The sequence below is a fragment of the Eublepharis macularius genome, chromosome 13, assembly GCF_028583425.1.
Source record: "Eublepharis macularius isolate TG4126 chromosome 13, MPM_Emac_v1.0, whole genome shotgun sequence".
In the NCBI taxonomy this organism is placed as follows: domain Eukaryota; kingdom Metazoa; phylum Chordata; class Lepidosauria; order Squamata; family Eublepharidae; genus Eublepharis; species Eublepharis macularius.
Window position 1 is genome coordinate 3,129,153 of NC_072802.1, and position 22,310 is coordinate 3,151,462.

Consider the following 22,310-nt stretch of genomic DNA (forward strand, 5'->3'; position numbering starts at 1 on the left):
GTCCCGTCTGTTGCAGTGAGTATGCTCCTTTTGGGTAGTTTCTGCATTTTTGAAATGTCCGTTTTAATTGCTTATGCTTTGTTTCAGCTCTGTGTTGGATTTTTTCCTTGTTCTCAAATCTCTGCAAATACACTGTAGCTTTCTTTATTGAATGTTATTGAATGTTCCAAATGTTGATTGTATTGACTTATACTATGTAATCCATCTTGACTATCAGTAAGAAAGGCAGACTAATTAATGTAAGTAAATCAATCAATCAATCTTGAAGCTGTCACAGGACCTTTCCCTTTCCTATTAGCCATTTGCCAGTCCTAATTTATCCAAACAGCAAAGCACTTCCTATCCCAGATTCAATGACCTGCAGAGAATTCCAGCAACTCGGAGGCCAGAGCCTGCGATAAACCAAAATGCCAACTCTGCTCCCATATTCACTCCAACAACACAATCACTCAACCTAACAGCACCAGCTGTACCATCTAAGGCTCATTCCCTTGTTTAGCTTCCATCAAATGTCAGTGATGCCCTTCTGTATTGGACAAATGGGTCAGTCTCCTCACAAAAGAATAAATGGCAGCAGCAGTAGGTTTAATTGTATATGGCCAAAGGCCGTCACAATACAAAGTTAAAAATAAATGGACATAAATCTGATATCAAAAATCACAACATTCAAAAACCTAAGAGTAGCAGTTCTCAAGCAGAGAAACTTCAAAGGAAAATGACAACATGAGATTACAGCATGAAAAAAAAAACCCTGGATCTATTGGAAGTAGAAGAAGTGCAGAAAAAATTGAAATATTTAAAACAAAGGCACTTTGGAGCTGCGAATAAACCTGGAAGATATTTATTGTACTGTTTAAGAAAAGAAACAGAAAAAAGAAGGATCCTGAGATCAAGAAAAGAACTCAAATAGTCGATGGAAAACAAGAAATGCAAGTAAAAGAAATTCAGACCTTTATTAAAAAGAATCCATAAATGAGGAAGGACTGGAGAAATATTTATCTGAGGTACCAATTAAAAATTTCCATTTGAACATAGAAGACTCTTGAATCAAGCAATAACAATACAAGAGATTAGTTATACTATTACAAAAAACCCTTAAAAAAATTAAGCTCCCAGTCCAGATGGTTTGACGGCAACATATTATAAATGCTTTGAAGGTATATCAGCAACACTTTTACAAAAAGTAATGAATGAAATATAAGAGAGAAAGCATAGACCATCAAATTGTCAGGGAGCAAACATAACTTGAATACATAATGAAGAGAATGAGCCATTATTACTACAATCGTATAAACTTTTCTCACTATTAAATGTGGATTGTAAGATTTTTACAACAATAATGACTGAGAGATTAAGAAAATGTATTTCAGACCTAGTTCATGAAGATCAAATGGGATTTCATCCAAAGAGATATATGAAAGACAATATTGGATATCTCCTAAAGGCAATTGAGTATTCAAGAAGAAAAGGGGGAAAACTGCATTTATGTTTTTGAATTCAGAGAAAGCTTTTGATAATGTGTCTTGGTTATTTTTAATGAAAGTATTACAAAATATAAACTGTGGAGTTGAATTTTTAAATCGGATGTAAAGTCTTTATACATACCAGCAAGCTAGAATTTTAGTAAATGGATGAGAAAATTGAAATAGCAAAAGGAACTGAGGGTTCCCCAATATCACCTTTACCATTTATTTTAGCAATGGAAATATGGGCTATAAAAATTAGACAAGACACCAGAATTGTTGGAATAAAACAAGATGAAGAGTATGAGATGAAAAGCTATTCAGATGTTGTTATATCAGTAACCCCCTTAAAATCCAGCAATGGCATATCTCGATCCTCGTGTATGTGGGTGATGTGGTATTATTAGCTAGAACCCCGACAGGCCTAAGGAGAGCTCTCTCAGAGTTGACAGAATTTTATAATGAGAACTATTTAGAAATAAATTATTTGAAGACAAAGGTCATGGGAAAAAACAAAAGAAGAGATCCTGGGATATTAATGGTCACCCGCTTGAGCAGGTAACTAGCTTTAGGTGCTTGGGCATGGTCCTACAAGCCTCAGGGGCAAGGAACTGCCATAATAAATCAGCGCCAGCACAAAGAGAAAGAGCTGCAAATGCTGTTTTTATGTTCAAAAGGGACTCATTTTGTTCCAGCTGCTCAGAAATTGTTCCAGGCAAAAGTTTTATCTCAAATGTTCTATGGCACCTTTTTGCCCGCTCCCCTGCTCAAGTTTGTCCTCGTTGGAGGGGGTCCAGTCTAAATTTTTAAGAGCCACCCTCCAAGTCCCGAGCGGAGTTCCAAATACCCTAATTCGCTTGGAAACAGGCTCAATAATGATGGAAGCCAGACTTACTCTCACCTCGCTCAGACACTGGCTTAACATTAACTTTAACTCTCATGGCTTGACCCACTTGATCCTATTGGACGGTTTTCAATCCAGATGGCTGAGAGCAGTCCATAACACATTATATCTTATTTGCTTCCCCCCAAGCTATTTTGGCTATGAATTGGGATCAGGCTAAGTCTCTACTGAAACTAAAGACTGACTGATACAGAGAGACAATCTGATTTGGCTAGATACCCGGGCTTTGTAGCTTCTGAGCAAACTAGATTTCGCCTGGCTCCCCCTGCCTATCTAACTCATATTGATGACCATAAGCTCAGGAGAGCTTTTACATTAGCTAGGTGCTCAGCACATCCTTCAGCAGCGCTAGCGGGTTGGCACAAGGGGATCCCTTTTGCGCAGAGACTTTGCCAGTGGGACTTTGGGGAAGTGGAAACCATAGAGTGCGTGTTCTTTACATGCCCATGGTACTATATTGCACGTGTCAAATATATTGAACCTCTAACAAAGGCATTGCCAGGCTGGTCAGAATCAAATTGTATTATTTGTTATCTGATGAATCTCAGTCGATTACCGTGAATGTAGTCAAATTTTGTGCTGCTTGCTACATTATTTGAAAAGAGCACTTAGGTTCTCTCTTGGTTGCATGACGTCTGCTTGCAAGTTAGTCTACATGCGTGTATTTACTTTTTATCTATATATAGTTCTTCATATAATTTTACCTGATTTATTATAGCCTGTTTACCTTTCAATGTATTTTATACTGCCATGGCGCCGTAACAATAAACTTTGACTTTGGTATCAACAAAAAATAAATAACAATATTTGGGTATATATGTTAACAGGGCAAAATAATAGTTTATATAAAAATAATTATCAGAAAGTTTGGACAAGTATTATTGAAGATTTACAAAGATTGGAAAGGTTGAAAATATCATGGTTAGGAAGAATCTCCACTGTCTTGCCTTTTTAGCTACCACATCACACTGCTGACTAATGTTCAGTGTATGATCTACTAAGACCCCTAAATTCTTTTCATGTGTATTATTGCTAAGACAGATCTCCCCCATCCTATCAGTGTGATTTTTCCTACTTAAATGCAGAACTTTACATAGAAATTAAGTTTCTTAATTTTAGCCCACCTTGAATCTTGTTTCTATCTTCTACTGTGTTTGCCACCTGTCCCAATTTAATATTATCTGCAAATTTAATGAACATTCACTCTATTCCTTCATTCAAGTCGTTTGTCAAGATTTTGAACAACTTGGGGCCCAGGACGGATCCCTCAGGTGCTTCACTTGTCACTCCCCTCCAACAGGATGAGGAACTATTTACAAGCACTCTTTGGCTATGATTTGTCAACCAGTTACAAACAATTACAGTAGTAGTAGTATCCAAATCACATTTTGCCAACTTGTCAACAAGAATATCACGTGGAACCGTATCAAAAGCCTTACTGAAACCAAGATAAACTATGTCCACAGAATTCCCCTGATCACTAAAGTAGTAACTCTCAAAAAAGGAGATAAATTAATCTGACATGACTTTGTTCTTGCTGGCTTTTACTAAATGCTGTCTTTTCTAAATGATCAAGGACCATCTGGCTGATGATTTGTTCCAGAACCTTTCCAGGTATAGACATCAAGCTGATGGGTCGATAGTTACCTGACTCCTCCTTTTCCCCTTCTTGAAGATGGGGACAACATTTGCTCAGCTCCAGTTTTCTGGCACCTCACCTGTTCTCCAAGAATTCTCAAAGATGATAGACAAGCTCTAGAATTACATCAGCCAGTTTCTTTAGTACTCTAGGATACAATTCATCTGACCTTGAGTGCTTGGTTTCATTTAAAGAAGCTAGGTTTCATGTACCATCCCTGTGTCTATCCTAGGCTGCAATTCTGTGTTCTTATTTTACCAGTTTCTGCACAGTTTCCGTTGCAAGAAGAAGACCAAGACAAAGTCCCCTGCCTGGCCTGGTTGACTATAGCAGACCTCTCCATAATATCACTATTATTTCTTTCTCCTTTTAATTTTACACAGAGGCTCTTAACTGATCTTCTATGCTCAGATTCCTGTATTTCCTTGCATTTTTATTCGTCCTTAACATATAATGTTACTCCTCCCCCATTCCTTCTTGGTCTGTTCCTTTTAAACAAGCTGTACCCCTCAATCCCAATATTCCAATTGTGCCTCTCATCCCACCAAGTTTCAGCCATGCCTATTAGGTCATAGTTCCTTTCCTGTATTAAGACTTCAATTTCTTCTTGTTCGTTTCTCATACTCTGTGCATTAGTGTAGAGACATTGGATGCTATGGTTTATATGCCCAGAGTACTTCATATATGTCCATGCCTGCAAATTAATGGATCTCTGCCTATATACTGTTCCCTGCTCATCGTTAGAGCTCTTATCAACAGGAATCATACTAGTTTTGGGGTTTTTTTCTCCCCCCTCCACAGGACTTAGTTTTAAAGCCCTTCTCATCAGGTCTGCAAGGTTCCTGCCAGACACATTTTTTCCTAACCCTGTGAGCTCTAAAACATCTACTGACAGAAGTGCTTCATCCTGAAAGTGCGGTCCACGCTCCAGGAAACCAAACCTTTCCCGACGGCACCATCTGCATAACCAGTTATTTATTTCCAATATTTTGCTCTCTCTTTCTAAGCCACGGCCATCAACAGGAAGAAGTGATGAAATCACCAACCTGTGCTCTCGGGTCTTTCAGCTTTTTACCCAGAGCCTCAAAATTACTTTTAATACATCCCAAGATGCGCTGGGCCGTACCATTTGTTCCCACGTGATGAGCAAGGAAGGGTAACAGTCTTTGGGCTTGATGAGTCTTTCCAGCCTTTCTGTCACATCCTGGTTGCCTGTGCCTGGTGGACAACATCCCTCTTGAGATGACCAGCCAGGTCGGCACACTTCGTCCTCCGCCTCGCTCAGTTGGGAATCACCAGTCACCACTAGGGGTGTGCAAGGAAAAAACTTTCGGCTTTCTTGTTTCGGGATTACCCGAAACAAGATTCTCTACCGGCATTAGCCGAATGCCGAAACAAGAATCTCTTTCGGGATTCGGGATTCGGCATTATTTCGGCATTCTTTCGGGATTCTTTCGGGTTTTTTTGCTGGGAAAATGCCTCCGTCTTTCAGGACGCCTGGAGGAGGCATTTTCCCACCAAATAAGCCCAAAATTGGTGGGGACCTTCCTCTAACCCTTCTCTAACACCCACCCAAGTTTCAGACAGATTGGACTTTGGGGGGCCATGTTATGGCCCCCCAAAGCAGGTCCCCCCATCCTCCCATAAAGGAGCATCTTCTTCATTATTTCCTATGGGGAAAAAATGAAGAAGCAGGCTTCCTTTGCCAGGGGTGGCATTTTGCATGCAAAATGCCCCCCAGCCCTCAGGGGCCCTTCTCCCACCCCTCCTCCCACCCCCCACCGAGGCTCAGCCTGCTCCCACTTGGGGGGGCCATTTCATGGCCTCCCCAAGTAGGTGCTCTAATCTCTACCACTGACAGCTGGGGGAGGCTTGTGTTGCCAGGGGTGGCATTTTGCATGCAAAATGCCCCCCAACCCTCTGGGGCCCTTCTCCCACCCCTCCTCCCACCCCCCACCAAGGCTCAGCCTGCTCCCACTTGGGGGGGCCATTTCATGGCCTCCCCAAGTAGGTGCTCTCAGCCCCTAAAGTCCACCCTTCACAGCCCCACACAAACCCAATTCCCCCCCAGCTGCCACACACAGACCCAAATCCCCCCAGTAGCCCCTCACAGACCCAAATCAACCCCCACCTGCCCCACACCCACCATAACCCCAGGAACAGGCTGGCCTGCCCTCCCCTTTTGGGAACCCCTAAACTCTCTTTCCCAGGGCAGTTCTGCACAGACAAGGGGTGCCACAATGGTGGCAGTGCCAAATCGTCCCTGGGAAAGAGCACCTGCCCTGGCACACAGACAACCACCCCCCTGACCCCCCCACCACCCGCAGAGAAGGCTGGCCAGCCTGCCCCATTGTTCCCTATGCTGGGAACCAACCTCCCATCAAAGAAGGGAACACAGACACACAATCATTAAGTTTAAAAAACCTTTATTTTCTCATTTTCAAATTACAAGTGGTCAACAAATCACAACATATTACACTTATTGTCCCTCATAGCACAACACAACACAATTAACTACACATCAGAGAATCTTAAACACAATTTTTTTTTTGAAATGGACAAACAGTAAAGTTTTGAACATTACAACAGGTCACATAGTGAGCGGGCACAACAGGGCATGGAAACAGAAGATGATCATAATAACTACCAGCCTAATACAACTCTCCCTCCATAACATGACTTAATGGGGGGGAACCACTGCAACAAAATCCCCCCCCCAACCCTCTGGGGCCCTTCTCCCACCCTTCCTCCCATCCCCCCACCAAGGCTCAGCCTGCTCCCACTTGGGGGGGCCATTTCATGGCCTCCCCAAGTGGGTGCTCTGCTCTCATCTCTACCACTGACAGCTGGGAGAGGCTTGTCTTGCCAGGGGTGGCATTTTGCATGCCAAATGCCACCCTCACCCTCAGGGGCCCTTCTCCCACCCTTCCCCCCACCCCCCACCACATGCATTCCTTGACAATCAAGAAATCTGGAGTTAAATATAATGTGCATGTAAGTCCCTCAAAGACAGAAGCAATATGACCCATTTGATTTCCACAACCTCAGACACAATTAGGGATCCGTTTCCCCTTGGTGGGGGATCCCCCACTCTCACCTATCACCCCGAAGGGGGAAAGTCAGTGAATGAGCCTTCAAGGTACGCTCCAGGGGCTGCTGCCGTGATGTCACTGATGTCATCTGGCTGCCCTGAGAGTATGCCTGTGCTTTGCAGTGGGCTGATTTGGGCCCTGCAGGCCAAAGCAGGATCCCTTGTGGCCCAAATCTGCCTGCTGTGAATTGTGCGTGCTCCCCAGCCTTGTGTGATGATCACATCACTTCCTAGAACAGACATCATCATGCCAGAGCATTGCCATTAAATGATCATGCGTGTGTGAACAGACCCTAAGTATCCTGTAGGCTTCAGTGATGGTATAGTAATGTTTTCACTCACATTATAGAGAGAGAGAGAGAGAGAGAGAGAAGGGGGGGAGGCACTGAAGCTAGATTATTTCTTCTATTTTACTGTCCCCTTCCAAAGCCAGGGTGGCATTGGCACAATGCCCCCCTCCCCCCGGCCAGAGCCTTAGTACCAGTATGCATTGACAGGCCCATGCATCATAGTCCTTTTTGAGACCCAGCCAAGTTGTGTGCCTTTTGGAGAAAAATGTTCAAGTTGCTGGTGGGGGTATGAACAATTTTTAGATATCCACTGTAGTGCAATGGCTAGAGAGTTGGTCTAGAATCTGGCAGACTCTGATTCTGTGCCTTGTAGGCTTGATGGATGTTCTTGGCTCAGCCTAAGTAAACAATTGTGTTGTGTTTTCCAGAGGCAGTCTAGGTGATTTTGGGGCCCTGGACAAATGTTCTTGACGGGGCCCCAGAACCAGTGCCGCCCCACCACTGGCTCCTTGCCAAGGCCAAGCAATTTGGTAACCTAGGCCCCAGATAGAGTGGGCAGGAGTGCGTTGTTTCCTTCCTCCCCCCCCCCTCCACCCCCTCATACAACTAAGAAGGCCATCGGTGGAGTCACTCCAATGTGAGGCATGGAGCAGCTGTCTATTGTTAGCCTGGTTGTGATGAGGGTGAAACAAATCAAGGGAGAACAGCAATGTGTAAACCACTCTAGGTTCCCATGGGGGAGAAAACCGGGGCATAAGATAAACCTTTAATTTGGTGGGGAGGGGGTATATACATTTTATGTGTATGTGTCTGTATGTTTTATGCATTCAAATCACTTGTGGTGTACTTTAGAATTATATTGAGCTCCACAGTATCCCAAAAACCTTGTCCATGTATTGCAAACCGAAGTCAATCTACCACATCTAGGGTATTCTTCTTTTCCCTACTGCCTTCAATTTTTCTTAGCATTATTGTCTTTTCTAGTGAACCTTGTCTTCTCATGATGTGACATAAGCACTATCATCAATTGATATCTTCAAGGGAGAAAGCAGGCCTGATTTGGTCTGGACATGTCTTTTTCGGAGTCCATGGTACATGTAAATTGAAACTTTCTTCCCACTTCACAGTGTGAATGCTTTTTCCTCCTATGAGCTTTGTCTAAATTTTACTGTACTGATACTGCTCATTTGGCCAAAAGGCCTGCCCTTGATCAATGCCACATTAAATACTTCATAATAAAAATATGTTTTTAGAACCATTTAAAAGTGTCCTTAAGTGCCATACGCCGATTTAAAAAACCATAAGCTAAATGTTTGGGAACACAACCAGATATGTGAATGACTGAAATGCAGCCCAATCCCACTGCTACTTAAAATCCATTTTTGATGGAGGTCTGGATTGTCTTACATTGGTGTCATTGGGCTTGGAATCAGGAACCTGGAAGCGTTCCATGGGGGCTACAACTTTCATGCCAAGGCTAAGAGGGTGGGAACGGGATCTCTCTGGGGTGGCAAACTCTGGCCTTGGAAGTTACTGGCAATTTGGGGGTGGGACTTGTGCAAAGGAAAATCTGAGTAGGGATCTCCCCCAGAATCCATGGTCCGCATTTGCCCTCTAAAGAGATTGCCCTTGGAAGCAGCCAGTTTATCTGTAGGGAACTACTCTCTCTAACCTGAACTCAAGCCCAACCAGGAGTTTGGCAGCCCTAGGAAAATTTCTGAAAAAGATGGCAAAGGAGGGCCAGCAACTGATAGAGGCATGGAAGCCCACACCAGGACAGTAGCAGGGGCCTACTTGGGCAAAAGGGACGACCAGTGCTCTCATCCCCCATAGTCCACTCCTTACAGCCCCACACAAACCCAGTTCCCCCACCCCAGCTGCCACACACAGACCCAAATCCTCCACTCAGCCCCTCTCAGAACCAAAACCACCCTCAGCTGCCCCACACCCAGTACCCCAGGAACAGGCTGGCCAGCCTGCCCCATTGTTCCCTATGCTGGGAACCAACCTCCCATCAAAGAAGGGAACACAGACACACAATCATTAAGTTTAAAAAACCTTTATTTTCTCATTTTCAAATTACAAGTGGTCAACAAATCACAACATATTACACTTATTGTCCCTCATAGCACAACACAACACAATTAACTACACATCAGAGAATCTTAAACACAATTTTTTTTTTGAAATGGACAAACAGTAAAGTTTTGAACATTACAACAGGTTACATAGTGAGCGGGCACAACAGGGCATGGAAACAGAAGATGATCATAATAACTACCAGCCTAATACAACTCTCCCTCCATAAAACGACTTAATGGGGGGGAACCACTGCAACAGGGTCCAGCAGAACCTATGTCATTTCCTGTGGCTGTGCTTTCAGTTCAGACACACAAAGCTGAACTGGGCACTTCCAAGGCACTGGACAATGGTATTTCTGGAGCAGTTCTGCAGAGGTCTCCCCCCACCCCCACACCAGCCTCAGAATTTACCTGGGAACATCTGTGAGAGATCATCATTGGCCGGTGCCCATCCACCACTCTTCCCGCATCCCCCAACCATGCAAACCCAACATTAACATCAAATTTTTTTTTTTAAACATGAACATTCAATCAACTTTTAAAAAACATAATCACAACATTTTTTGGGGGGGTTTTTTCCTTTTTTTTACATGAACAGAACATCAACTTTTAAAAAACACAATCACAACATTTTTTTGGGTTTTTTTTCCTTTTTTTTACATGAACAGAACATCAACTTTTAAAAAACATAATCACAACATTTTTTTTTGGTTTTTTTTCCTTTTTTTTACATGAACAGAACATCAACTTTCAAAAAACAGTACAACAATTCTTCTACAATTTTTTTTACAATGATTTCATCTGATAAAAACACCTAAGCAATCCCTATCTAACCTGTTTCTCCCTCCAGTAGCAATCCATGTTTCTGGGGCATTATTTTTCATAATAAATTTGGTCCCACAGGGTATGTCTCAGTGATGGGAGATGTTTTGAATACCCTGGGGGGGGGGGGGGCTTTCAAATTGCTGGGTGTTTTCCCTTTGCCACTGGTTCCTAACCACCCTCCCTCTACTGGCCGGTTTTAACTGTATATACAGGGTTTTATACAGGGGAGAGCGCGATTCCAAAGGATTGGACTCATAGAGGATGCAGGCCACAAGTTGGGCTCACCTCAGTCACTCTGGAAGTCCAGTCCTGAGAAATCGAAGAGGCGAGAGTTGACCTTCAGGAAGGTCAACTGCTCGACTCTCCATGGGAGAAGGCGAGTGCGATGTGGGCCGACAATGTCGCCCGCATGTGAAAAGACGCGCTCGCTCTCCACGCTCGTCGGAGGGCATGAGAGCAGCCGCTGCGCCTCGAGGGAGAGGTCCGGCCAGACCGACTCCTTCCTGGCCCAGTAGCTGAGCGGATCGGTGGAGAGCGACTCGCAGGGCTCCGCGAGGTAGTCCCTGACCATCGCCTCCGCCGGATCCTCTCTCACGGTCCTCACGACCCCAGAGGGGACGAGGGCCCACCGGAGCATCTCCATCTCCATCGGCACTCCGGTGGTGGCCTCGGGGGGGGCCTGCGCAGAGGGGGCGTCAGAGGGACCCGCACGGCAGGGCCCCTCTTGCGTCCCCCCTGTCGACAGGCGTCCCCTCTTGGCCTGCCTGCGCCTCACCCAAGAGCAGAGCCCGTCTCTGGCTTGGGTGAGGTTCCCGTCCCGCTCGGCGAAAGTGCCCTTTATGCGCGGGTCACACATGGTCGCCAACATGTATGACTCTTCCTTAGTGAGAGGAGTTAGCCTGGCAGCTATGCCCTGCTGCAGCCTTCTCACTAATGCGCGCACCGCTGGAACAAGGTCAGCACGGGGCGCGACCCGGTCTGCAAGGGTGGCCAGATTCCTCTGGAGCGTGTGCACCAGGGGAATGACCAGACCGAGGGTCGCCGTGTCTGACGAGACCGCCACAGTGAAGTCCTTGAAGGGCTTCAGGACCTCCACTGTCTGGGTGATGGTGAGCCAATCCTCCCGGTTGAACTCACCCACCTGACTCGCACCGCGGTGCTCGGAGAGCCACGCGTGGAGTGCGGCCTGCTGCTCCACCAAGCGCTCAAGCATGGCGCAGGTGGAGTTCCAGCGAGTGCTGACGTCAGTGATCAGAGCGTGCTCTGGCACACCTGTCCTGACCTGTGTCTGGCGCAGTTCGTGCGTGGCCTTCACGCTGCGCGAGAAGTGACCCGTGAGCCTCCGACATTTCTGGACAAGTAACTGGAGTTCACGGGTCCGGGTATCCACGGGTTCCTTCGAGGAGCCCAACCCCAGCGCATCTCTCACCACTAGGTGAAGCTTGTGAGCGGCACAGTAGACGCTCTCTCGGCTCACTAGATGCGCCGCTGCCCTCATGTTCTTGCCACCGTCCGTCACCATGCATCCCACGGTGGCGGGTCCCTGGCCTATCCACTCGTCCAACTGTCTCCTTAAGGTGGCAGCGATGTTCTCCGCCGTGTGGGACACGTCGAGCACCTCGGCGTGAAGCAAGGCCTTGCAGTAGCCGGCCTGGCGGTCTCGCATCCTTCCCTGTCTAGCTGTGCTAGGCACCTCCCCCCGGCCCCCACCCAGAACCGACTCGGGTTCCCACCAGTGAGCAGTAAGCGAGAGGTACGCTTGCTGCACACTTGGGCAGGTCCAGATGTCCGATGTGAAGTGCACAGTTCTCCCGGCAACCCGGGACAGCTGTGCCTTCACATGATCCCTGGCAGCCCTGTAAAACGAGGGCACCACCGATCTGCTCAACGACGTGCGAGCAGGGACGGCGTACCAGGGAAAGCAATCTTGGAGCAGCCCTGAGAAGCCGAAGTCTTCAACTACGGAATACGGTTGCCCATCCACTGCTATCATGTTGACGATGTGGCGCGTGATGCGCCTGCTCGCCCTCCGGATCCCCTCTCTGGGCACACTAGCGCCCTGCATACCAAGCATCTCCGGGAGAGAGGCTTGGCGTCCCTTTCCTGCAGGTACCCTTGGGGGGAGAGCACCAGAGGAGCCTGCCTCCTTCTGGCTAGCTGGCGGCCGTGCGGCGCCACTCGAACCCTCCTCCCGAAGAAGCACCGCCTGGTGGTGCCTCTTCATATGGTACCTCATCCCAGACGTGGAGAGATGCCACACATCTTTGCCACGGCTGACGCGCTGCCTACAATGCAGGCACAGGGCTGCTCGGGGATCCTCCGTTGTCTGGAAGTGCTTCCAGAGTTCGGAGGAAAAGGGCATCCCACGCTTCCCAGGAGAAGCGCGTTCGGGACCACCCTGCGGCACCTCCTGTGAGGTGCTCTGGCCGGACACACCGTGTCCCACTCTCGGCCGGGCAGGTGGGGATGGACGAGGCTGAAGGGGCAGAGATGTGGGCTCTTCCACCACAGTCTCTGCCTCTTCCTCCCGCGTCCTCTCCTCCTGCACAGCCGCGAGAGGCCTGCTGCTGGCCTCAGAGGAAACTGGGGTGGACCGCCCCAGGGGGGGTCTCACGGGCAGTTCCTCCAACATCCTCCGGGTTCCTGGGGTGAGCGGGAGCGCAGGGAAAGTCATGTGCTCCGCGCCCATCCCAGGAGACACCACATGCTGCCCCTCCTCCAGCAGCTGGCTCGCAACCACTGGAGGAGGAGGAGCCTCAGCAGCAGGCCCCTGCCCAGTGCCAGCCCCTGCCTCACGCACCCGGGTTGGGGGTGGCCCTCCAGCAGCTGCCTCAGGAAAGAGAGTCTTGCGAACCCTCTTCCTGTCACCAGAAGCCAGGCTGGTGAACGGCAGCAGCGCAGGGGAGGGCCTCCTCCGCTCAGATGGAGGGGCTGCCGCAGCAGTCCCCCTCCCCCTCCCCTCCTCCCCTCTAGATTTCTCCCTAGCCTTTCCCCCGGGTCCCCTCTCTGCTTTCCTCTCTGACATACTTTCCCCTCCCAAATTCAACCCTAACTAATCAGAAAAGATTTAGAAAACAAAGGTCAACTTTGTTTTCAAGACCTAACTAACCTGCTATAAATCTGTGTTTCTAGTGGCTCTGTGACTTGGAGATGAACAATCAAGTGCCTTTTTAAGCAACCCTATTTATGTCAGGGAACCTGAGCCTGCCAATCAGCTGAATTCCTCTGGAATTGAGCTGGCCCTAAACCCCAATAACAGGTGACAAAGCCTTAAACACTCACACACTAGTATGCCCGGGCCGGCCTGGCACCACCACGTGTGCCAGAGATGGGCAGTGGAACCCTAGTTATGGGGGCACTAATGGGAAGCCTATTGACAGCTATTACAAATTTTTATATATATATATATATATATATAGAATTCAAACCTAACACTCACTCACTAATGCTTTCCCTGCCGAGTCCCTATTTAGTTTTTTAAAAAAAACTAGGCTCGGTTTCCCTAATAGTTATGTTGAGGGCAATTATCCACTGATCACCTACCAACTGGCCTACCTACCTAAGAGACACTATTTAGCGGGACCGATGTATCTGTGGTATGTCGGTGTGGGGTGTGGATGTGGTGTTTTGAAGATGAGCCTCCCCCCTCCCAAGCTAGCAAGAACCCACCCCCAAGGCCACCCAAATGTCAACCCGGACTCGCTCACACTAACACCAGTCCTGCAGTCCAGCGATGTTCAGGCGGTCTTGCAGCTGGTCCTCCTCTCCTCCACGATGCTGTCAAGAAAATTGGAAATGTTAGCAGAGTCAACACCACACGCCGCACACGCAACCCCAAAATTCAAGGCCCCGTTGCACAAGCCAAGTCAGCCCCCCCCCCTTAAAGGCTAGGGCCAACCAGCAGCAAAACAAAACACATCCACCCAGCAGAGCTTCTGGCCTGTGCAGGCCAGAAGCTGGCACACTCATTTTTTAGTCCTGTGAAACAGCAGTTCATGCCCACCCCACACTCAAACTTGAAAAATGAAACATGAAAGAAAGCTGGCACTGCGATCAATGCTGGCCCCCCTAACCCCCAAACAATATCCTCTTGCCCAACCAGAAAATGCCCCCCCCCCGGCCCAAGCCATAAAGACAGAGCCAAAGCATATGCTCGCAGGTAGGCACAGCAGCAGACATAAGCTCAAAAACCAAATTTAACAACAACCCTACCAGTCCACCAGTGCAGATGTCCAGCAATGTTGATCCTCCACGCAGAGATCTGCAGGCCGATGTCCACCAAGTGCAGTCCAGTCCAGAAGAGGTCCACCAACGATAAACAACCTGAATGTGAAGCAAAACAGTGAGTGCCAGGCCAGCAAACGGGAAGGGTTACCAAAGCCGGAGCAGCAGGCCTGTGTGTGGGCCGAAGGCTGGCACAGTTGATCAGGACGGAGCCTGTTGGGAATCCTTGCAAGCAGGGGACCAGACACAGAAACGCAAGCCACACCATTCCAGATTGTGGAGCACAACTGTGAGTGCCAGGCCAGCAACCAAAAAGGGTTACCTTGGCCAAAGCAGCATACCTGTGTGTGGCCCACAGGCTGGCACAGTTGATCAGGACGGAGCCTGTTGGGAATCCTTGCTAGCAGGGGACCAGACACAGAACAGCAAGCCACACCATTCCAGATTGTGAAGCACAACTGTGAGAGCCAGCCAGAAGAAAGGCTTCTGGCCTGTGTAGGCCCAAAGCTGGCACACTCTGGTTTTAATCTTCAAACAGTGGATCAAGCTTAAAGAAGGCAAGCACAACAACCAATGCTGAAACCCCCCCCCCACCATCAAAGATTGTCTGCCCAACCTGTCCCCCAGGCCATACCTGTGTGTGGCCCACAGGCTGGCACAGTTGATCAGGACGGAGCCTGTTGGGAATCCTTGCTAGCAGGGGACCAGACACAGAAAGGCAAGCCACACCATTCCAGATTGTGAAGCACAACTGTGAGAGCCAGCCAGAAGAAAGGCTTCTGGCCTGTGTAGGCCCGAAGCTGGCACACTCTGGTTTTAATCTTCAAACAGTGGATCAAGCTTAAAGAAGGCAAGCACAACAACCAATGCTGAAACCCCCCCCCACCATCAAAGATTGTCTGCCCAACCTGTCCCCCAGGCCATACCTGTGTGTGGCCCACAGGCTGGCACAGTTGATCAGGACGGAGCCTGTTGGGAATCCTTGCTAGCAGGGGACCAGACACAGAAAGGCAAGCCACACCATTCCAGATTGTGAAGCACAACTGTGAGAGCCAGCCAGAAGAAAGGCTTCTGGCCTGTGTAGGCCCGAAGCTGGCACACTCTGGTTTTAATCTTCAAACAGTGGATCAAGCTTAAAGAAGGCAAGCACAACAACCAATGCTGAAACCCCCCCCCCCCACCATCAAAGATTGTCTGCCCAACCTGTCCCCCAGGCCATACCTGTGTGTGGCCCACAGGCTGGCACAGTTGATCAGGACGGAGCCTGTTGGGAATCCTTGCTAGCAGGGGACCAGACACAGAAAGGCAAGCCACACCATTCCAGATTGTGAAGCACAACTGTGAGAGCCAGCCAGAAGAAAGGCTTCTGGCCTGTGTAGGCCCGAAGCTGGCACACTCTGGTTTTAATCTTCAAACAGTGGATCAAGCTTAAAGAAGGCAAGCACAACAACCAATGCTGAAACCCCCCCCCCCACCATCAAAGATTGTCTGCCCAACCTGTCCCCCAGGCCATACCTGTGTGTGGCCCACAGGCTGGCACAGTTGATCAGGACGGAGCCTGTTGGGAATCCTTGCTAGCAGGGGACCAGACACAGAAAGGCAAGCCACACCATTCCAGATTGTGAAGCACAACTGTGAGAGCCAGCCAGAAGAAAGGCTTCTGGCCTGTGTAGGCCCAAAGCTGGCACACTCTGGTTTTAATCTTCAAACAGTGGATCAAGCTTAAAGAAGGCAAGCACAACAACCAATGCTGAACCCCCCCCCCCACCATCAAAGATTGTCTGCCCAACCTGTCCCCCAGGCCATACCTGTGTGTGGCCCACAGGCTGGCACAGTTGATCAGGACGGAGCCTGTTGGGAATCCTTGCTAGCAGGGGACCAGACACAGAAAGGCAAGCCACACCATTCCAGATTGTGAAGCACAACTGTGAGAGCCAGCCAGAAGAAAGGCTTCTGGCCTGTGTAGGCCCGAAGCTGGCACACTCTGGTTTTAATCTTCAAACAGTGGATCAAGCTTAAAGAAGGCAAGCACAACAACCAATGCTGAACCCCCCCCCCCCCACCATCAAAGATTGTCTGCCCAACCTGTCCCCCAGGCCATACCTGTGTGTGGCCCACAGGCTGGCACAGTTGATCAGGACGGAGCCTGTTGGGAATCCTTGCTAGCAGGGGACCAGACACAGAAAGGCAAGCCACACCATTCCAGATTGTGAAGCACAACTGTGAGAGCCAGCCAGAAGAAAGGCTTCTGGCCTGTGTAGGCCCGAAGCTGGCACACTCTGGTTTTAATCTTCAAACAGTGGATCAAGCTTAAAGAAGGCAAGCACAACAACCAATGCTGAAACCCCCCCCCCCCACCATCAAAGATTGTCTGCCCAACCTGTCCCCCAGGCCATACCTGTGTGTGGCCCACAGGCTGGCACAGTTGATCAGGACGGAGCCTGTTGGGAATCCTTGCTAGCAGGGGACCAGACACAGAAAGGCAAGCCACACCATTCCAGATTGTGAAGCACAACTGTGAGAGCCAGCCAGAAGAAAGGCTTCTGGCCTGTGTAGGCCCGAAGCTGGCACACTCTGGTTTTAATCTTCAAACAGTGGATCAAGCTTAAAGAAGGCAAGCACAACAACCAATGCTGAAACCCCCCCCCCCCACCATCAAACATTGTCTGCCCAACCTGTCCCCCAGGCCATACCTGTGTGTGGCCCACAGGCTGGCACAGTTGATCAGGACGGAGCCTGTTGGGAATCCTTGCTAGCAGGGGACCAGACACAGAAAGGCAAGCCACACCATTCCAGATTGTGAGGCACAACTGTGAGAGCCAGCCAGAAGAAAGGCTTCTGGCCTGTGTAGGCCCAAAGCTGGCACACTCTGGTTTTAATCTTAAAACAGTGGATCAAGCTTAAAGAAGGCAAGCACAACAACCAATGCTGAAACCCCCCCCCCCCCACCATCAAACATTGTCTGCCCAACCTGTCCCCCAGGCCATGCCAAGAATAAACTGCAACACCTTTTTGCAGAGGCAGGCCACAGCAGCACATTGCCCAGCATCAAAAAAATTTACAAAAATTTTAAAAAGGCCTACCAGGTGTCCTCTCAGGATGTCCAGCACAGTTGATCCTCCAGGCAGATGTCCTCCAGGCTCCAGGTGCAGTCTCTCTTCTTCTCCTCTCTCGGTCACAGCTCAGCAGCAGCAGCAACAGAAGTGTTCCAGACAGTCTTGCTCCAAATTTAAATCCCCTGCTGCAGCCTCAGCCAAAGATTTAAATCTATTGGCTGGCATGAGAATGCAGCAGTGGGATTGGTGACTCCTAAAGTCCCCAGTCCCCTGCCTTTCCCCACCCACACTCCAAGAGCCACCCTCCTCCTGCTCCCCCTCCCCTACCTGTTAGTTTTGGCGGGAATCTCTGCTGCTTTGCAAATGCAAAGTGCAATGCAATGCTTGCACCTTGCATTTGCAAGGCAAAGCAGGATTCCCTATCCTCCTTTGCAAGAGGGGTGGGGGGTGACAGAAGGAGTGAGTGATTCACTCCTTCTCCCCCCCTCCCCTCTTCTAAGAGCCTGCAGGAAGCCTTTGCTTCCAGCAGGATTTTGCTAGCCGCTTGCTAAGGCAAACGGCTAGCAAAATCAAAATGGCGATTCTCGAATGCTGAAAGAATGCCGAAAGAATCCCGAAACGTTTCGGGTTTTTCTTTCGGCAATCCCGAAACGTTTCGGCATTCCCCGAAACGTTTCGGGATTCTTGAAGAATGCCGAAACACTTTTGTTTCGGCATTCTTTCGGCATTCAGAATGCCGAAACGCACATCCCTAGTCACCACACGTCTCCTCCTGCTTTGGGGCAGAAGCACACGTCCTGTCATTACTCTGTGAAGACTTGATTAGTGGTTCTTGTTCCAGTAATAATAATAATAATGATAATAATGATAATAATAATAACATTAATAAACAACTGTGCTTATATGCCACTCCTCTAGATAGATTAGTGCCTCACGCAGAGCGGTGAACAAGTTAGTGTTATTATCCCCACAATACAGCTGGGGAGCTGGGCTGAGAGGTGTGGCTTACCCAAGGCCACCTACCGAACTCACGGCAGTAGTAAGATTTGAACCAGTAGAGTGCTGATCTGCAGCCAAACCACTTAACCACTGTGCTACAGCAGACTCAAGAGTCCTAATTCATTCTCTATGGGGAGGACCTGGAACCAATTGCTCAGCAGTGAAGGCTCAGAATGTTTCCTAATTTTCTTGTTCCTGTGGGTCAGCTTCTTCCACTTGCTCTCTTCCTGTACTCGGTGCTCTTCCTTTTCCTGTTGCCCACTCAAGAGCGCTTTGTGTGTTCTTTCCAAGAACTCTTCACCTTCCCTGATAAGCTGGAGGGATGGATAAGAGTGCCTCAAACCCCACAGACTTTGCAGGTCACCGTTTCAGATCCCTTATCAACCATATTGTTTTGATCCATATAGAAAGTGGACCAGACTTTCCTATACTCCCCTCGAACTCCCAGACAAGTCCCCCCCCCATTTGTGCCTCCTGTTGACTCTAGATTGCAAGTTCCTACCTGTGCGAGGCTCTTTATACAGCTGTGAACTGCAGACTCCACCCCCAACTCAAGTCAGGTGACTTACCTTACTCAGCAGTCAGGTGACTAGCAGGAGGTAAACAAAAGAAGGAAGAAGCACATAGTAGCCAGCACAAGCCTCAACTCACTTAGCAAGATCCTATTAGACACATGGAAATCAGTCAAATCAAACAAACCAAGCACAAGCTACACCTTGGAACTTCCCGCTGCTTTTGCCCAGACAAAACTCCCTGCTTGCACCCTCTGTTCACTCACTCTAGGTCACAAACTCCTGTGTGTGTGCGAGGCTGTTTATACAGCTGTGAACTGCAGACCCCACCTCCAACTAAAGTCAGGTGACTTTCCTTCCTTATTATTATACTTTACACCATTACTTTAACCTCTCCCCCCCCCCCCCGGCCTTCTGGATGGATAAAACCCTACATAGTTCTGCTTCTAAATGTATATGTAAGAAGGAAGCTCTGACTCATAAAAGCTCATACTTGGTTTTATTTATTTTATTTTATTTATGTCATTTATAGTCCGCCTTTCTCACTGAGACTCAAGGCGGATTACATAGTGTGAGATTAGTACAATCAGTATTGAGGGCATTTCCATACAGTGTCAAGAACATTTCCATAAACAATGTCATAGGGTTTTACAAAGATGCAGCATTAGCAAGGATCCAATACAGAGATGAAGAATTGCTGAAACTGAACATAATCAACTCTAAGACTGACATTAGATAACATGAAGCACAGGTAGTATATAGGAGTACAAATTTAAAGCAGCAGATAATATGCAAGGCAACATAGTGGTGAAGTCTATGGTCTCTAACTCATTAGAGGCTCCAATTGGTGCAAAATGCTGCGGCTCGACTGTTAGCAGGAGCATGAACATCACTCCCATCCTGCAGTCACTCTATTGGCTACCCATCAGTTACCATGTTCAATTCATTTGAGACCACCTCACTACAATACTCCCCTCCTATCTGAGTAAAAAGCCTTTTTGAATAATTTGATTTTGTGTCATTTGCAGAAAGCCAGGAGAGTGAAGGCTTTCCTGACCTCCTCAGGCAGGCCGTTTCATAGGGTAGGGGCCACCACAGAGAAAGCCTGTGTGTGGGCTGCTGTTGATTTCACCCATGTGCAGGCTGGCACCTGCAAGAGACCCTGTTCAGATGAGTGAAGGGACATAAGGACTAAAGCTATTTCATAGGTATGCTGGGCCAAGGCCATGAAGAGGTATGTAATAACCATTGGTATGTAATAACCAATACCTTGAACTGAGCACGGTAACTGATGGGTAGCCAATGGAGTGACTGTAGGATGGGAGTGATGTTCAAGCTCCTGCTCGCTCCTGCAAACAGTTGAGTTGCAGCATTTTGCACCAATTGGAGCCTCCTAGTTAACTTAGATGGCAGACTAATGTATAGTGCATTACAATAGTTGAGTTTTGATGTTACCATAGCATGGATCCTGGTGACCAGATTGGCTGTGTCGAGGTAAGAAGCCATCTTCCAGACTAGAGTGAGATTGTAGTAATCATTTTTTGCAGCTGCCTTAACTTGGTTTTCTAGTAGTAGCGCTGGATCCAGTATACCCCCTAGACTCTTAACCGAGTCTGCAAGGGTCAGACGAACTCAATCGAAAGTGGGGAGTACAATGTCTTTCAAGATCTACTTCCTAACAAGCATCACTTGTGTTTTGTCTGGATTCAATTTCAATTTGTTATTTTTCAGCCATTTCACCACAGCTGTCAGGCAGCCATCTGAGATTTCTACTGCATCCTGTGGGGACCTGAATAGCAAGATGTAGAGTTGAGTGTCATCTGCATATTGATGACCTCCAACTCTGTAGCTGTGAATGAGTTCTCCTAAAGGTTTTACAACATAGAGATTGAATAACATGGGAGATAAGATTGCGCTCTGCGGAACCCCACAAGCTAGTTCCCATTCTGGAGATAGCTGATCTCCGACAGCAACCCTTTGAGTCTGTTCCATGAGAAATGATTTAAACCAGTCCAGGGCACATCCTTTGATGCCCACTTCTGTTTCTGTACACCTGAACTGGATGGCATGTTTTCCGGTATCAAAGGCTGCAGACAGATCCAGGAGGAGCAATAAGGAGGCGTAGCCTTTGTCTAAATTCAGACAGAGATCATCCACTAATGCTACTAGTGCTGTCTCTGTCCCATGCCCTGGTCTGAATCCAGACTGGAAAATATCTAGAGCATGAAAGGTTTCCAAGAAGACCTGGAGTTGGTCAGCTACTGGTCTCTCAATCACTTTGCCCAGAAAGGGCAGATTAGAGACTGAGTGATAATTGGGCACATTTTTGTCTACAGATGGTTTTTAAATTAGTGGATGGATAACTGCCTGTTTGAGTGGCTGGGGGAAGGTTCCCTGAGTTAGCGATTGGTTTACAATAGATCTCAGTGGTTCACTTATGTGATCTTTACTTGATTTTAACAACCAAGATAGACAAGGATCGAGCACACAAGTAGTGGTTTTTACAGATGCCAGGATCCTGTTAAAGTCTGTCATTGTAATTGGTTCAGAGCGGTCCAAATGTAGGCTAGAGGGTGTATTAAGCATTTCTCCTCTCTCCTTTGCATTGCAGCTAGCATCTAGATCAGAGTGTATTTGTGCTATTTTATCAGTGAAAAACTTAGCAAAGGCCTCACAGCTAATTGTTTGCTCTCTGGAATGTAAAGATACAGATTTAGGGGTTAGAAAGTGTCTGGATATCCTAAACAATTGGGACGGTTGTGAACTAGTCGGTGCAATGGTTGCCAAAAAATAACATTTCTCTGCCACTTTAATTTCCACTTCATAGATCCTCCAGTGTTTTGTAGCAAGCTCTATCAGCTTCTGTGTGAGTTTTTCACCAGCGTCTTTCTAGACGTCTTCCGGCTCCCTTCAGGTCATCCAGCTCTGTGGTAAACCATAGTGCCGGCTTCTGTCCCAAGGGCCGGAGGAGTTGACAAGGAGCAATGGTGTCAATAGCTTCAAGGAGCTTTGTGTTCCACGCTCCTACAGCACCTTCTATGGAGCATGTGTCTGGAATTCTAAAATCCCCCAAGGCATTTTTGAATCTGGAAGGGTCTATGAGCCTTTGTGGGTGAATCATTTTAACTAGACCCCCCAATTTGTGGGGGTTATATTCACTTTTTTGTTCAGCAGATGATGGTCTGACCACGGTTCAGGCCGAACCTCCAGTTGTGAAACAAAGTTT

At 48.0% G+C, this 22,310-nt stretch overlaps 1 protein-coding gene across 1 annotated transcript in view; it reads left to right on the forward strand.

Moving 5' to 3' along the window:
- EDA (ectodysplasin A) overlaps positions 1-22,310 on the forward strand; it is a 136,593-nt gene that overhangs the window by 52,705 nt on the left and 61,578 nt on the right. The window lies entirely within an intron of this gene.